This window comes from Oryctolagus cuniculus, chromosome 11, assembly GCF_964237555.1.
Source record: "Oryctolagus cuniculus chromosome 11, mOryCun1.1, whole genome shotgun sequence".
Lineage (NCBI taxonomy): Eukaryota > Metazoa > Chordata > Mammalia > Lagomorpha > Leporidae > Oryctolagus > Oryctolagus cuniculus.
In genome coordinates, this window is record NC_091442.1 from 50,601,358 (window position 1) to 50,620,083 (window position 18,726).

Here is an 18,726-nt window from a genome sequence, read left to right on the forward strand (position 1 = left end):
ACTAAATTACCTGTTGATAGCTTTGGGATCTGCAGGAGAAAAGGTTCACACTTCTGGGAATGGAGAGTCCCTACCCATACTTCTGGGAACAAAAAGTCCTTGTCAAGGTCCCTGTGGGTGCCTAAAGGTCAACCAGTGAGGGTCAGACCTGCCTCAACCTTTAACCCCCACACCCTGTATCTACAAAAGGAGCCCTCCCAACCTCTGACAAGTGACTTCCTCGGCCCCCGCTCTGTTGGGACTGATGAACCTCGCCTGTGAGTGGAATTCCAATAAAAGCTTGTAAATTAATTGATTCATCTGGCTGGGATGATTTGTTATGCATCAGACAACTTGCACCTGTAATAGACTCTTTTTTTTTTTTTGACAGGTAGTTATAGACAGTGAGAGAGTGAGAAAAAGGTCTTCTTTCCATTGGTTCACTCCCCAAATGGCTGCTACAGCCGGTGCTGCTCTGATCTGAAGCCAGGAGCCTGGTGCTTCTTCCTTGTCTCCCATGCAGGTGCAGGAGCCCAAGCACTTGGGCCATCCTCCACTGCCCTTCTGGGCCACAGTAGAGAGCTGGACTGGAAGAGGAGTAACTGGGACTAGAATCGGGCACCCACATGGGATGCCAGTGCCGCAGGCGGAAGATTAACCAAGTGAGCCATGGGCTCTGGCCCCTGTAATAGACTCTTTAACTGACTTCCTTGCCTTTTGTCTTTTTACTTTTGTGTTCAAAACCTTTTGTGATTCAGCCCACTCTCTCTGCCTGTATTTGGTTGCTCAGTGTTTCTTACTCCAATTTCTAAGGAAATCAGGTGTCTGGTAGTTCTATCAACACACCACACAAAAGATTGCTCAAAAATGCTTATTAAATAAATAAATAGAAAGCCTTACATAGCTAGGATGAACATTTAACCTGTGTGGCCCTGGATGGTCTCTGTTTATACACTTCGACCCTGTGTAGTGATTTATATGCTCCTTTTATGATCAAATTTGTATCAGAACAACAAATTTTATATCCATCCAATTGTGGCAGTCATTAAATAGAATTTTAGTTTCTTGAATCCTCTACTAGACGATTCTTGGAGGTCAGAAATCTCATTTGTTTATTTTTTATATTTTCTTTTTTCTTTTTTTTTTTTTTTACTTTCAACAGTCTGTTTTAATTCAATATCAAGTTAACCTCAACTGCACACAAAAATTGTACTTCTATATTGTCTCCCACACTTTACATTATACATGTTCAACTTACACTTATTTATATTGTGTATCCATGGCATATTTTTACTTAGAGTTATTTCTAATAGTTTTTTTTAACTTTTATTTAATGAATATAAATTTCCAAAGTACGGCTTATGGATTACAATGGCTTCCCCCCCATAACGTCCCTCCCACCCACAACCCTCCCCTTTCCCACTCCCTCTCCCCTTCTATTCACATCAAGATTCATTTTCGATTCTCTTTATATACAGAAGATCAGTTTAGCATACATTAAGTAAAGATTTCAACAGTTTGCTCCCACACAGAAACATAAAGTGAAAAATAATAGATGATTTTTTAAATGATGATGAAATCAGATCAGACCTATTGTCATGTTTAATCCCATTATTTTCAACTATTCATGCAGCTAAGAGACTGTCAAGATGCTGAGTTACAATATCAGTGCAAGCATGTTTCTTGTCCTCAAGAAATTTTCAATTTGGCAAGAAAGAGGAATCTACTGAAAGAATATTGCCTGATGTAATAAATACTAGTGTGAAGTAAATGGATAAAAATTTAAGCATTCCTAATCTAGCAACAACCTAACCCCATGAACTATAATTGACAGAAGTAATCATAAACATAGAACTCAATGTCATCCAGTTATCTACTTATATTTTTATTAAAAACTAAAAAAAAAACACATATACTTAAGAATACTTAATATTTACATGCTTTCTTGATATTAAACCTAAAAAACCATGGAATAATAGCAACTTTGAATCTCCTTCCTTTTTTAGACAAATTATAAGTTATAATTGTTGGTGGTTCTCTACAGTGTAGATTATTTTTGTAGGTACTTTTCCTGTTTCTCAGTGTTTTTCCAGATGAGAAATCTAGGGTTTTAGAAACTGAGCCCCAAGACGAAAGAAAGATTTCCTAAACCAGTATTAGATTTTGGTTGACCTTTAACCCAGACCTTTTAGTGATATCACCATGAGTAAATGCTAAACTCTTTGCACCTCAGTTTCTTCTTTGTAAACTCCTGATGTTACTGTCTCCAGAATTAATCTAAGGTATAAATGATATGATGTAAGGTATTTAGTTCCTTAACCTGGCTCCTATAAGACACTCAACAATGTTAGTTCTGTATCCAGTTCTGCTGTTTGTTTCTGTGCTTGGTGAGTTAAAAGATGGTGAAAAATAATTTGAAAAGAACTATAGAGGCTGGCACTGTGGCGTAGTAGGTAAAACCACTGTCTGCAGTGCCAGCATTCCATATGGGCACTGGTTTGAGTCCAGGCTGCTCCAGTTCCTATCGATTTCTCTGCTATGGCCTGGCAAAGCAGAGGAAGATGGCCCAAGTACTTGGGCCCCTGCACCCATGTGGGAAACCTGGAAGATACTCCTGCTTCAGATAGGTTCAGCTCCAGCCACTGCAGCCATTTGGGAAGTAAATCAGTGGAAGGAAGACCTCTTTCTGGCTCTGCCTCTCAGTAACTCTGCCTTTCAAACAAATACGTAAAAATCTTTAAAAAAGAAATATAAACACCAATCAAACACAAATAAAAATTGTATTTTCAAATTTTGATGCTAAACTATGCCTTCTACATCTTTGCTGAAAGTTGTATTGTATTCATCGTTGTTTATTACCTGAGAGAAATTTCCAGGGACAAAGCAGCAAATAAGACTTTCTCAGAAGAATAGAGTTTATAAAGGAGCAAAAGTTTGGGTATCAGTTAGCAGCAGCGGGTGTCACTCTTTAAGATTTTTGTTCAGGAAAGGAAGAACACCAACTGATCCTTGAGATTTTGAGGTGAGAAGAAAGAGGAGGGATGTAAACAAAAGCAAAATCCTTCTGAAGCTCCTGGGGAGGGCCAGATGCCCCATTCTGGACTCCATTTCCCAGAGTCCTCAGGTGTCCTGACGTATTCCGTATCTGAGCCTGCCAATAAGAAAGAAACTGCGCGTGCGCGTTTCCTCCCCTGAGCCTCTGAGGAACAGAGGAAGCTCATTCACTGACCAGAGTGAGTACCAAAAGGCTGCTCTGATCTTTTCCACACTTTGCCTCTCGCTCCGCACTGCAGTCCCAGGCAGTTTGCGAGCACACACCCAGAGCCTGCCACACGCTGTGGCTGTGCCTCTTCATTTGCCGCCTGTGGGTTCCACGTGCTGAGGACTTTTTCTGCCCCACACTCTAATTTTCTCCTCGTGTGCCCTGAAGAAAGAGGACGTGCTCCCAGGACTTTCTATGGCAAGTATAGAGAATAGGAAGGTACTCGGATGCGTGTGTGGGGGAGGGGGTGGGTGCTAGGGCGGCTGGCGGCTCCCAGATGTGGCTTACTTGCTTCTCTCATCTGGCAGCTTTTCCCTGGGAAGTCAGGGCTGGAATCCGGGCTGTAGGGCCTCCCACTGCCGCTTGCAGCCTCCCAGCGCACGAACAGTTGCACGCTACCTCGCCCAAACTTTCCTTAATGTGCTATATTTAGTGGTTACAAGAGGAAAGTTATCGGATGGGGGGACTGCACAAGCAGGACAGGTAAGAGCACAACGAAGACAGCGAGACTCCTGTTCTCTATATTTACCTAAGGCCGGTTCTTACTTTGAGTAGATCAGAGAATGGTCGAGCCTCCCGTATCCAGAGGCCATTCCAGCAGGGCAGGTCTTGATGGCCTTCAGCTGGGAGCTGAGGGGGCAGGAGGTTGGAGAAGGAGAATCAGACTAGAATCTGCTCCCCCATCCTGCACCTCCTCGGCCCGATGGGGACCCTAAATGTTCAGCTGACTTTTTCCAAGCGGGAGCAGCATGAAGGGTGTGGTGTAGCTTTGTGGATTTTTCAATCTGGAATTTGAAGACATGGAATCATAGCTGTTGATTTATTTTGCTGTTTTTTGATGTCTGTCTTCAGCCCTTCTCCTGTTAGCAAGAATGTCAACTATTACTGTTAGGAAAAGAGTTGCAGATTGGTGCCTCCTCACACTGGGCACCAAAATGTCAGGAAAAGTGCAGAATAGAGAGGAGGCAGTGTATGAATTTACAGCCAGACTGAATTTATTCAGAGAAAATAAATTCCTAGAGGTGGGTGACCAACTGCCCCCATGCATGTTTATGGAACACGTGGCAGAAGGCCTCGACCCCTGTGGGCTGGGCCTTTGATAATTTAGGAGGGTTAGGGATGGGGGTGGGGATGGGGACAGCAGCTAGAGGGGAATTCCAGGAACTGGGTGGGGTCTTGGGAACCTGGAAAAGAATGCAGGGTGGGGATATGAAGGCAATGGGGTGTGAGACTCGATTGAAATTCAAGAGCAAGGAATAATGTTTAGCAAGGATGGCTAAGGCTTATATCCTTGTTCCATCAATTACTTGCCACTGATCCCTTTGCAAAGTTAGCTGAAGTTAACACAGTCTACTCTGTGGGTCAACTGGAGCTATTTTTTTATAAAGTAGAATTTTTTTTTATTTTTATTTTTTATTTATTTGACAGAGTTAGAGACGAAAGGTCTTCCTTCCGGTGGTTCATCCCCCAAGTGACCACCAGGGCCGGAGCTACGCCGATCTGAAGCCAGGACCCAGGTGCTTCTTCCTGGTCTCTGATGTGGGTGCAGGTGCCCAAGCACTTGGGCCATCCTCCACTGCCTTTCTGGGCCCCAGCAGAGAGCTGGACTGGAAGAGAAGCAACTGGGACAAGAACTGGGTGCCCATATGGGATGCCGGTGCTGCAGGTGGAGGATTAACCAAGTGAGCCATGGCACCAACCCCAGCTGGAGCTATTTTTATCTGGATTTGCATAAGTTGGAGGACTATAAAAACATAAATATAGAAAAGTAACACTTATTCTCTGCCTAGTTATTTTTTTTTTTTTTATTTTTTTTGACAGGCAGGAGTGGACAGTGAGAGAGAGAGAGAGAGAGAAAGGTCTTCCTTTGCCGTTGGTTCACCCTCCAATGGCTGCCGCGGCCGGCGTGCTGCAACCAGCACACCGCGCCGATCCAATGGCAGGAGCCAGATACTTATCCTGGTCTCCCTTGGGGTGCAGGGCCCAAGGACTTGGGCCATCCTCCACTGCACTCCCTGGCCACAGCAGAGAGCTGGCCTGGAAGAGGGGCAACTGGGATAGAATCCGGTGCCCCGACCGGGACTAGAACCCGGTGTGCCGGCGCCGCAAGGCGGAGGATTAGCCTAGTGAGCCGCGGCGCCGGCCTCTGCCTAGTTCTTTAGCCACCCAGTGATCCACCAAGCTGATTATCTTAACAGTCATTATGGTTTTAATTAAGAGGGCCCATTATTTGTCTTATTTTGGGTTCTGTGTTTAAGCCTATGACATTTTTGACATGGGAGGATATTAATTATATATTTTCATAATGACTATGTTCTGTGGAGGTATCTATACAAGTTGTTAATGTGAGGAAGGGTAAGAAAAAGAAGACAAAAAAGTGCCTCTCTCCCCACACAGAGATGCCCACATAGTGGAGTAGAAGAGGTGGCCTTGAAAACTGTTTCTGAGTTTTAGTATAACGAAGTTTTCGCATGCATAACTGTGTTTCAGTGATTCATGTGCTGTGGTTTTATCACAGATTACTAATTGTTGAGCATAATGAGACCATCTGGGAAGTAAAAATAGAAAGTGAATCCTGGATAGTGTCCTTTGATAGCTCAGTTGGAAAGTAAATCCTGGACAGAGCCTGGAACTCCTTTTGGGACTCCCATATGGGTGGCAGGGACCCAAGTTGTTAGGTTTGGAATAGCTCAGGATTCTAGCCTTTTGTATCCTCTAGAGATGGGAAAAGGAAACAGATCAAACTCAACAGAGACGGTTGCTTTATTGGAGACAAAGAGGGGTGGCAGCCCATTCTCAGGAGAGGGCAGCAGGCAGGCGAGTCAGGACTCACAGGTTTTATCCATTTAGGAGGGGTGCATTGCAAGGAGAAAGAAGGGTCACTTTGGCACCTAGGATATCCACAAAAGTGAGGAAATGGGGGGAGGAAGAAAGGGAGGAAGGGAAGGGTGGGACAAGTCTTTTATAAGTGTTGAGCCACCTTCTGCTGCCTTTCCCAGGCCTATTAGTACAGAACTGGATTGTAAGTAGAGCAGCTGAGACTTGAACTGGTGCTCTTATAGAATATTGGCATTGCAGGAGGTACATTAAACCAGCGTGCCACAAAACTAGGCCATCAATAGACAACTTGAAGTAGAATTAGTGGCTATGAAAATGCACTCTAAAGTTACAAGGGAAATGGGAAAAAGTTTCTTCTAACTCCAGTAGGTTCTAAGGGCCTTTATTGGACATCGGTCTGACTTGGCCAATAAGCAAAGTGAAAGAAGTCAGAACTTTAGTTAACATTTTACTCCAAATCAGAGTTGGGGAGCAGCCAATTTGTGGGCCATATAGGGTCCATGAAATCATCTGTTCTGGCCCTGCCAAGGCAACTGCATGTGGCACTGGATAATCAATCTATAGCGTATTAATTTTTAATTTGGTAATTTTGTGTGATCCATGAATGATGTTATAAATATCCAAATGACCTTGGCAGAAAAAAAAAATACATTCCCACCCCTGTCAAATGTTAATGGCAAATCCAAGGCCATTCACAAATTTGCTTAAGAGTGAATGAATGGCTACAATTACCAATCCTGTGGAAGACAAACAATTCTAGACAACATATTCCAAAGACATTAAGTTTCTACATACTGTCAAAGGATGTCAATCATGTGGTTGAAATGGTTCTATTACTTCTCAGAAAGAGAAATAGGAATTCTGTGTGATGAGAGAGGTGTGTGCATCCTAAATAATGTTGCTACTGGTGGCTCACAGAGAACCTGTTTCTGTAACAGTCTTAAATGGCATGTGGAGATGCATGCTTATGGCTAGTGTTCATGAGATATCCATGTGCACAATTTGTACCAACTCATGTACAGATGTTCTTTTCTAGATGTGCATGATGTGGAGACTCTTCAGTGTCTGTTCTTTCTTGGGGGAGGTAAAGAGAGGATGCATATGTGGGGGGATTGTGAAACTCAAAACTAATCTCTGAATATCAGGCCTACCATGAATGGCACTTTTTTAAAATATAGATTCCCCCATCTACTCTACTGGGTGACGTGGCTTTGCAAAATTCATTTCCCATGGAATATTGTATTCGAAGGTTTTTGTAAGTCTTTTTCTTTACTTGATTCAGGTGCATTTATTTCACCTGGAATGTGTACAGACCAAAATCAGCTATGTATAGACAACAGGGAACTGTTGATTTTTCTGACTGACCATGATATGCTGCTGCCTCCCAGTGGCTTCTGAAGCCTGTGGTGGCTCTTGGCTGAGCATCTGTAAGCCAGGAAGATGGAGTCTACAAATTGAGAACCCTAACTTACTTCTCCACTTTTTCTCTTGGCTGTTTCTGCTGGTCTGCAAAGAGGATGATTGCCCAGCAATAGTCACTGCCTTGATCCAAGATGCCACTTGGCCTCTCTCCCTGGGAAGACTGCTTCTTGTGTGACACTGGCCATTGAGAGACTCTGATGGACTCACATTGGGTACCTTCAAGTAGACAATTTGTCCTACCTTCCAATGTTTTGGCAGTGGAGTGAATGGCACTACATTAGCAAGTATAGTTTCCTATGGAATTTGATGGAGGAAAAGGGCTGAGGAAACTCATCCATCCCTCATTTTGTTGCTTTTCTCATTATGTTTCTCTGGTTGTGACATTATTTTCTAGCTTTTCCACTGATTCACGTCTAGCAGACTGCATGTAATTCTGCTTTCATAACTGTCAGCCCTTGTCCACATCAGGCTATTTTTCAGAGAAGGACAAATATGTTTTTAGTCACCATAAAATATTTCAAGTAACTGTGTTTTCCTTGTAACTGCAAGACTAAAAAGCTGACTTCTCTTCGGACCTAACAGGTTTGCTGGGTGGTTATTCTGAGGCTCACATTGAGTACTGGACATAGCTTTTCTGTGTGACTGGTTTATATTTCATGTTTCATCTTGTGGAAAAGCTTTGCTCATATTCTCTGAGTGCCTGGTTGGGTTATACCTGCCCATAGTGGGAACTAAGCCATTGTTTGGCTCACATGGGCAGTTTTCCTGGATCCTGGTGAGAATTGATGAATTGATGATGTTTTTTCAACCCACATTCTATTCTGAAATTTATTTCATTTTATTTTCTTAAGAAAACTATATCTAAACTTTGCTTCTACCTCTTCTGAAATTGGTGTGCTTCCATCCTCTTTATAAGCACAGACATGCATACCTTTTTTCTTTCTGTTTATGATATTGAGAAGAGTAATGGAGACATTTCAGCTCTTCAGGCTGTATCCTTGAATTAGGCACTGAGTTTAACTTGGTTGCACTAAAAGGGATCTGCCTATTGTTAATGTAACTTTACAATAAAAGTCATCATAAAATCAACCTGCCTTGAAAACCTCTCATCTGTTATTTTGAAATATGTTGTAAGTGTTTCTCTTATGTTGATGTCTGTAAGCTGGAGACTTCTAACATAGGGCAGGAGGCTGCCGAGGAATAGCACAACTGTAGCTTTGCTCTGTTATTTATATGTGGCTCCTCTTTTATCTTTTCCCTTTTTTTGTAAGAATTAAGCATTTTATTTTAAAGGCAGGTTTACAGAAGACACGGAAGGATGAGGATCTTCAATTTGCTGGTTCATTGCCACAATGAACAGGATTGAGCCAGTTGAAAGCCTGGAGCCTGGAACTCCATCCAAGTCTCCCATGTGGGAGCAGGGGCCCAAATACTTGGATCACCTTCTGCTTCTTCCCCAAGTGCATTAACAGAAACAGATCAGAAGTGGAGCAGATGTTACTTAAACTGGCACTCACAGGGCCAGCATTGTGGCACCATGGCTAAAACCACTGCCTGCAATTCTGGCATCCTTAATAGGTTATGGTTCATATCCCAGTTGCTTCACTTATGATCCAGCTCCCTGATAATGGTCTGGGAAAGTAGTGGAGGATGGCTCAAGTGTTTGGGTTCCTGCTTCCCAGTGGGAGATCCAGATGAAGCTCCTGGCTCCTGATTTCCACCTGACTCAGCCCTGGCTGTTGTGCCCATCTGGGGAGAAAACTAGCAGATGGAAGATCTCTCTCTCTTTCTTTTAGGATATATTTATTTGTTTGAAAGGCAGAGTTACAGAGAGAAACAGAGAGAGAGGGATCTTCCCTCTACTGGGTCACACCCCAGGTGGTTTTAGTAGTGAGGGCTGGACCAGGCCCTGGCTAGGCCCACACCAGGAGCCAGGAGCTTCATCCATGTCTCCCTCATGGATGGCAAGAGCCCAAGTACCTGGACCATCTTCTGCTGTCCCCGGCCCATTAGCAGGTAGCTGGATCAGAAGTGGAACAGCTGGGACAAGAACTGGTGCCGATATGGAATGCCAGCATTGCAGGTGGTGGCTTTACATGCTACACCACATTGCCATCCTCTGTGTGTGTGTGTGTGTGTGTGTGTATAACTTCAACTTTCAAATAAGAAAATAAATGGTATTCATGTGAGATGCCGTCATTTGAGGCTGTGGTGGCTTAACCCACCGCTTCCCCCCATTCACCCCACCATTTCCTTCTGTTGACTTGTGTGTCAAGATCTTGGAGAAGCCTATTAAACAAGTGTCAGCATTTTGTCAGACTGTTCTTTTAGTTTGATTGTCATTTGTTTAGTGGGAGATAGTGATCAAGGCTAGTTGTTACGTGATCAGTGGCTGAAGATGCTGTGTGTTAGGATGGAACTGGCTCAATCTTTTTATTTCCTCAAATATAAGTAGAAAATGAAATCCTCTCAAGGCTAATATGCTACAAAGTAACTACTAGAGACCAATATTCCTTTCTTCTCACCTAAGAGATGCAGCTGGTTTTTGTGTTTCTATCTTTTTAGTTCAAATCTGTATCAGACTCCTAGAGCAGAGGAAAACTTTTTAGTCCAGTCAGAACTCATAGATGTTATCCATTCTTCTTAGAGCATCAAAGCCATAGCTCTGCTATTAGCCTGGCTTGCATTGTGTGGTGGTGCCATGCCCACATGGAGATGGTTTCTTCATACAGGAATACATCTGAGTGGGGAAAATTCAGGTAGTCTATTTCTTGAACTGGAATGGAATTTTGATCAGGGCATTCTTGAGATTGTGGTTAGCAGGGTAGAGAAATTTTGTTTAACATGTTTCTGCCTTGTGGAGTGCTCTGTGTTCTTCCACTGTACACACAGAGAGCCTATGGCAATGTCTGTGATTGATTGAAAGTGTTTGTGCAGCTCTGCAGTATCTGAAGTTCCCTTTATGACCATCTCTAATTAGAAACCAAGGTGCAAAGTAAGGAGGATGCTGTCACCCTGAAACCATCCTGGGTTTGTGCCCCTTGCTCCTTTTCTTTTCCTTCAATACTGAAGCAGCCTTAAACAGAGTTATACTGGATAGCATTGGTACTTTTGGTATTTGAGTGCTTGGACAAGATAAATGATTTTTCTGTTGGAAAGCATTAGGAGGCACTAGACAAAGTAAGCAGTAGCTTTCTTGGATCCATCATATGTCAACTTGAGTCATAATATTTATGACCAGTTGTTTTCTTATTTTATAAAACTTTTTTTTTTTAAATCAGAAAGACAGAATGACAGGAATTTTTTTGTGTTTGTTTCTTTTTATTTTTTTGTTTTCTGTTACTCTAGGAGAGAGATGTTCCATCTGCTGGTTCACTCCCCAAATAGCCATAACAGCCTGGGCTGGGCTAGGCTAAGCCTGGAGCCAAAAGCCAGATCCCTGATGTGGTTGCAGGGGCCCAAGAAGTCAGGCCATCCTCTGCTGCTTTCCTAGACCATTAGCAGGGAGCTGGATGGGAATTGGAGCCACCAGGAAATGAACTGGTACCTTAAGGGATGGTGGCTCTGCAGGTTATGGTTTTAACTAGCTGGACCACAGTGTGGACCCTTTTTTGAAACACTTTTTTAAAAAAATATTTATTTATTTATTTGAAAGGCAGAGTTAGAACAAGGGAGACATCCACACCCCCACCACACACAAGAGAGAGAGAGAGAGAGAGAGAAATGAATCTCCCACCTACTGATTCATTCCCTCAGCGGTCACAACAGCCAAGGCTGGGCTGGGTCAATGCAGGAGCCAGGAGATTCATCCAAGTCTCCTATGAAAGAGCAGGGACACAAACACTTGGGCTATCCTCTGCTACATTACCTGGAAGCTGGTGGGACATGAACCACAGCCCATGTGGGATGCCAGTGTCATATGTAGTGGCTTTACTTAATATGCCACAATGCTGGCCCCATATATGCTGGAAATATAGTTAAGGGATATTAGAAGGTCTGCTTATTGCCATTAGATGCCATTCAGGCATGCACTACAGAATCATTTTGAAGTAAGTAAGATTTCTCCCATGACTGAATTGCAGTCTACAAGACCGTTCCAAAGGGAGAGAGTTTCAGGAACATGTGGGGCTGTGACGCAGAAAGGGGGTGAGGGATGAGTGAGGAGGAGAAAGCCAGGGGAGAGGTCAGGAAGTATTCAAAAGTACAAATAGAACACAGGTCATTTCTGTAGATTGCCAAAATTAACCTTTTATCTTTTTTTATTTTTTTTTAACTTTTATTTAATGAATATAAATTTCCAAAGTACAGCTTATGGATTACAATGGCTTCCCCCCCCCCCCATAACTTCCCTCCCACCCACAACCCTCCCCTTTCCCTCTCCCTCCCCCCTTCCATTCACATCAAGATTCATTTTCAATTCTCTTTATATACAGAAGATCAGTTTAGCATATATTAAAGATTTCAACAGTTTGCACCCACATAGAAACACAAAGTGAAAAATACTGTTTGAGTACTAGTTATAGCATTAAATCACAATGTACAACACATTAAGGACAGAGATCCCACATGAGGAGTAAGTGCACAGTGACTCCTGTTATTGACTTAACAAACTGACACTCTTGTTTATGGCGTCAGTAATCACCCTAGGCTCTTGTCATGAGTTGCCAAAGCTATGGAAGCCTTTTGAGTTCCAAACCTTTTAGAGTTTTTTTTTTTTTTTAAATATTTATTTGTTTTTTTTTTTTTTGAAAGTCAGAGTTACACACAGAGAGAAGGAGAGGCAGAGAGAGAGGTCTTCCTTCCACTGGTTCACTTCCCAGATGGCCACAAAGCTGGAGCTGTGCCAATCCGATGCCAGGAGCCAGAAGCTTCCTTCGGGTCTCCCACATGGGTGCAGGGGCCCAAGGACTTAGGCCATCTTCCACTGCTTTCCCAGGCCATAGCAGAGAGCTAGATTGGAAGTAGAGCAGCCAGGACTTGAACCAGTGCCCATATGGGATGCTGGCACTGCAGGTGGTGTCTTTACCCGCATCTCCACAGCACTGGCCCCGGGGTTTTTTATTTTTTTAATTTAGAATTAATTAAAAAAATTTTTTTTCTGATATAGTTGACTCACTTTTCAGTTTTTTTATGTAGATATTTTTATAATTAGTAGAGAACTGCTGTAATTAAATGCAAAATGACACTCCTAAATAAGCAGTTCACAAGAGAGTTTTCATAGAGGGGTGAATATGGCTGTGTGTGTGTGTGTGTCCCTTGCTAAAAGCAGAAGTTTTATGACTGAATTGAGGTCATTAAAATCAGTTTTATAATGGAAATGCTGACCACTTCTACTGCTGTGGTTACTTTTAGCCCACACTCTACTTCCCTATGCAGATAGTCCACATGTGAGTAGAAGGAAAAGGGGTGAGACCTGGAATAATGCACATGTGCCCTTTGCTTAAACCAGGGGGCTGGAGTTCTTGGTTTCAGTTTGCATTTTTCTGAAGAATGAAATTAGCAATTTGGGCAAAGTATCCTATCTCCTAGAAGATGACTCCAGTTTGCTTGCTTGTTCATCCATCTGACATCACAGGTAATTTCCAAGGCAGTTGTTGGGCTATATGGAAAAAAAGAAGCCTCTTTAGGGATGAATTGTTTTCCCTGAAAAAATAATACAAATAATAACAATAGAATGATGAAAATCATGAGTTATTGATTCTAAGACAGTAATCCTATCCAGTATAGAATATAGAAAAAAAGATTCTATTGTTTTTAAATGAAAAATAAGAGAAGTGGTTGTAAGAAGAGCTTCATGGAGGATGCAAAATTCCCTAGGAAGGGGTCTGAAGTAATTCCCTTTAATTGTTCCTCCCTGAGGTAGTTCCTGATGCTCATTGCTCAAGGAAATAATAATAATATTTTTTTTTTAATTTTTTTTTAAACTTTTATTTAATGCATATAAATTTCCAAAGTACGACTTATGGATTACAATGGCTTCCCCCCCATACCGTCCCTCCCACCCACAACCCTCCCCTTTCCCACTCCCTCTCCCCTTCCATTCACATCAAGATTCATTTTTGATTATCTTAATATACAGAAGATCAGCTTAGTATACATCAAGTATGGATTTCAACAGTTTGCTCCCACACAGAAACATAAAGTGAAAAATAATAGATGATTTTTTTTTAAATGATGATGAAATCAGATCAGACCTATTGTCATGTTTAATCCCAGTGAGAGTCAAGTTGGGAGTTGATAATTTCTTTCTTTCTTTCTTTTTTTTTTTTTTTTTTTTTTACAGAGGATCAGTTTAGTATGCATTAAGTAAGGATTTCAACAGTTTGCACCCCCATAGAAACACAAAGTGAAATATATTGTTTGAGTACTCGTTATGGCATTAAATCTCAATGTACAGCACATTAAGGATAGAGATCCTACATGAGGAGTAAGTGCACAGTGACTCCTGTTGTTGACTTTACCAATTGACACTCCTGTCTATGGCATCACTAATCTCCCTATGCTCCAGTCATGAGTTTCCAAGGCTATGGAAGCCCTCTGAGTTCTCTGACTCTTATCTTGTTTAGACAAGGTCATAGTCAAAGTGGAGGTTCTCTCCTCCCTTCAGAGAAAGGTACCTCCTTCTTTGATGACCTGTTCTTTCCACTGGGATCTCACTCACAGAGATCTTTTGCCAGAGTGTCTTGGCTTTCCATGCCTGAAATACTCTCATGAGCTTTTCAGCCAGCTCCGAATGCCTTTAGGGCTGATTCTGAGGCCAGAGTGCTATTTAGGACATCTGCCATTCTATGAGTCTGCTGAGTATCTCACTTCCCATGTTGGATCACTCTCCCCTTTATTTACTCCATCGGTTAGCGTTAGCAGGTACTAGACTTGTCTATGTGCTCCCTTTGACTCCCAGTCCCTCCACCATGACCAACTGTGAACTGAAACTGATCACCTGGAACAGTGAGATGGCATTGGTACATGCCACCTCGATGGGATTGAATTGGAATCCCCTGGTATGCTTCCAACTCCACCACTTGGGGCAAGTCAGCCTGAGCATGTCCCAAATTATACATCTCTTCCCTCTCCCATTCCCACCACCATGTTCAACAGGGATCACATTTCATTTAATTTTCAACACTTAAGAATAACTGTGCATCAATTACAGATCTAAACCAGTCATATTAAGTAGAACAGATAAAAAAACTACTAAGAGGGATAATGTATTTAGTTGTTCATTAACAGTCAGGGCTATGCTGATCAAGCCACCGTTTCCCATAGTGTCCACCTCACTCCAACAGGTTTCCCTCTTGGTGTTCAGTCAGTCGTCACCGATCAGAGAGAACATATGGGAAATAATAATAATATTAATATTAATAGACCAATTGCAAATGGCCCATGTGTGTCTTACATATGAATTGTCTACAGATATGTTCCCCAAGGCCTTTAAAATAAAACTGTACTACAGAGAAGAAGGTTGGCACTGTCTGCTGTCTTGGGCTAGCATCTGTGCATTTATTACCCGCTTACCACCCTTGCTCCTGTTGTACATCCCTTGATGGTTCTTTTTAGGTCACTCTTGTATCCAGATTCCTGAATAGGTGACACAGTTTTTTTTTAAGATTTATTTATTTGACAGGTAGAGACAGAGAGGCATTTTCAATCTGCTGGTTCACTCCCAGATGGCTGCAATAGCTAAAGGTGGGCTGATCTGAAGCCAGGAACCAGGAGTCTCCTCCAGGCCTCCAATACAGGTGCAGGGGCTGAAGGACTTGGGCTATCTTCTGCTTTCTCAGGCCATAACAGAGTTGGATCAGAAGTGGAGTAGCCAGGACTTGAATTTGTGCCATATGGGATACCGGTATGGCAGGTGGTGGTTTTTAACCACTTCACCATAGTGCCAGCCCCTTGACACAATCTTTGATCAGCCTGCTGGTCTGTTCACTCAGCCTAAATTGGAGTTGGCTAGTTTGCACACCCATTCCAGGGTTAAGGGGGCCCAGAACTGCCCATGGCTGGCTCTTCCTCTGCTCACAGGTCCCAAGTGGCTTTGCTTGGTCCTCTTTCCTTGGTTTCCCTAGTGACCATGTTGATTCTCAGGTAGGCAAGGAAACCTGTTAGCTCACAGCAGCCTCTGGATTAATGTTTTACTCTCTGTGATGCAGTTAAAGTTTTCTCTTAGATCCCAAAAACCTTCAGTAGGGGGTGTTATTTTATACTAAGAGTCTCTTTATAAAGGCAGATATCCCTGAGGATTCTGTCCTCAGGAACAGCTGATCTCACCCAGGCCTGGATGGAGTTACAGGATCCTGGCTTCAGCCTGGCACATTCCTAGCTGTGTTTTTGGGCATTTGGGGAGGTACCAGCAAATGGAAGAAATCTCTGTTCTCCCTCTTCCCCTGCCTTTTAAAGGAAATGAAAAAATAGTTAAAAAATTAGAAAAACAATATTTTGCCTTATGTCCTAAGGAAAAGAAAATTACTGTTGCTGTATATAGTACTCATTTGTACACTTTGCAAATACTCATAAATCTCAACTTAAAGGCTGATTGATCATTGTTCTCTGGGCTGCCTACTTGAGCTCTCATTCTGTGATCCATCCCTTTTCATCATCTGCAGTTCACTGTGAGTGCTCATAAATCACCAAACTGCCTCCCAACTTCATATCCTGTGTTCTTTATACATAGCTTGGTCATAATCTCACTTTAGCAGCCTGCTTATTTCTCAGATGCTTCGTAGGCAAAGAGATAGTGAAGCGATTGATTTTTCTCTGAGCCTTCCCCCTAAGTGGTTTATTTTATGAAGCTGATTCTGGGTGATTGGTCAGAAGTTGGGGTTCAGAGGTTGCTGTTAGAGGAATAGGACTGTCACTGCCCATTCCACTCTGCCTCAACCCTGCAACCCATGCTTGCCTTTGGATTCTGTTTTTAGAGGCAGTAGTGATTCGATAAAAGAAAAAAAATTAATTTTTAAACATATTTATATTTATTAATATAAAGAGAACAGATTCCATGTATTTAATGGATATAATTTTAAAAACATAACCATACTTCTTTGTCTATATCCTCTTCCTTCATTTCTGTTTTTAAGGATTTAAAAAGTAGGCTTTATTTCTTAACCTAATTTTTATTCCCTCTTCTCCTGTCTTCCTGTCCAATCTGGTACTTTTAGGTTTTTATGTTTTCCCATTCTTTCTTCTACTTTTTTGCCTATCTCCACCCCAGTTCCAAAGATGGAATAATGAATAAAAATCATGAGCTATTGATTCAAAGACAGGAATTCTATCTAGTATGGAATATTAGAAAAAAAAGATTCCATTGTTTTTAAAGTTACCTTTTTTTTTTTTATCTTTTTATAAGGTGTATTTACTTGAAAGGTAAGAGTTACAGAGAGGGAGAGACAAAGGCAGAGAGAGAGAGATCATCTATCTGCTAGTTGACTTCCCCAGTGACAATGGCCAAGGTGGGGCTTGGTGAAGCCAGGAGCCAGGAGCTTCATTTAGGTCTCCCAGGTGGGAGCAGGGGCCTGAGCACCTGGGTCATCATCTGCTACTTTCTCAGGCTCATTAGCAGGAAGCTGGATCAGAAATGGAACAGCCAGGACTCAAATTGGCACCCTTATGGGAATCCAGCAGTACAAGCAGGAGCTTTACTATGGCTATGCCACAGCACCAGCCCCAGATTCCATTTTAACAAAAGACAATACAGAATCCTTCTAGATGGCTTTTTCCTGTGGCTACACCAATAGGAATTTTTATTTCTTCTTAAAATGTGACCCAGATTATTTCCATGTTTCCTTATTAACATTCTCTATTGGTTCAGGAGGCTGGCAGGTTCACAGGCCAGGGAAAGAGCACCTGTTTTCTGTTTAGTTGTGCTGAGCTCCATGGAAGCTATACAAGAAATTTGTGAGCAGGAAAAATGAGGTTGGAGGCATGAGAGAAGGCAATGAAGAGGGTATATATAGAGAAATAAGTGCAGGACCATATTCACAGAGAAGTTTGGTATGAAATCTAAGTATTATCAGAGAGCTAAAAAGAAGAAAAGCTTGAAGATAGAGATCAAAAGAGATGGTAAATTGAAAGTATCTGAGGGAATTCTGACTGATCACACATACACATATTGAAGTTGTGAGAAAACAGGTTCTTGCACTCATTGGTGTGAGTGTAATGCAATAGAGTCTCTTTGGAAGAAAAATATGACACATCTCTCTATAAAATACTTTAAATGCAAATATTTTTTGGTATGATTCAACTGCAGGAATTTATCTTACATATACATACAAATACATAAAGCCATGTAAGTTCTTTGTAATATTGTTCATGATGGGAATAAAACAGAACCTAAATGTATATTGATAGAGAATTGATAAAATACATTATGGTATATCTGTACAATGAAATACTAAATATATAATGAACTGAAAATTATTTAGGGACAGAGTGCTTGTAAGTAAAACAAGGTACAGAAAAAAAAATGCTGCTTTGCAAAGAAAAAAAAGACACATGTATATATATATATGTCTTTTAAAAATTTTATTTACTTATTTTCATTTTATTCATAAGATAGAGAGACAGAAAGGGAGGGATTTTTCATCTGCTGAATCACTCCCCAATGGGTACAATGGCTGGAGCTGGGCCAGGCTGAAGCAAGGAGTTCCAACTGGGTCTTCCGCATGGGTGCCAAAGCCAAGGACTTTGGCCATCCTTTGCTGCTGTCCCAGACACATTCACAGAGAGTTCAATCAAAAGTGGAGCAGCCAGGACACAAACTAGTGCCCATAAGGGATGCCAGCCATTACACCACAATGCTGGCTCCATGCATATATATCTTTATGAAGGCACTTCAAAAGGTTCATGAAGTTAAAAGCTGACATTATTTTAGTGCAAAAATTGAAATTCATTCAATTTTTTTTTCATAATACACCCAAATGGTTTTGAAACCTTCTTGTATGCATGGGCTTAAAAATTTATTACAGTAAAACAGACAATAATTTAATTCCATTTTTTTATGATGCTTTAAAGTACCCTTCCATATGTGCATATGGAAGTCTCAGAAGGAAATGTAAGAATCCTTTAAGAGTAGTTTGTTCTAGTACTCCCTAGAAAGAAAGGAATAATGCTTATATTTTATGTTCTTTTGCAGTATTTAATAGCTAATATGCACATTATTGCTAAAGATGTATTTTTTTAAAGGCAGAGAAAGTGAGAGAGAGAGAGAGAGAGAGATCTTCCATTACTGG

At 41.7% G+C, this 18,726-nt stretch overlaps 1 protein-coding gene and 1 long non-coding RNA gene across 2 annotated transcripts in view; both read left to right on the forward strand.

Moving 5' to 3' along the window:
- Positions 1-18,726, forward strand: part of LOC108175946 (zinc finger protein 271-like) — a 124,092-nt gene that overhangs the window by 33,932 nt on the left and 71,434 nt on the right.
- LOC138844345 (uncharacterized) lies at positions 1,349-17,961 on the forward strand. Its single transcript, XR_011380038.1, has 2 exons — positions 1,349-3,439; positions 4,670-17,961. It is a non-coding gene; the product is annotated as an uncharacterized lncRNA (long non-coding RNA).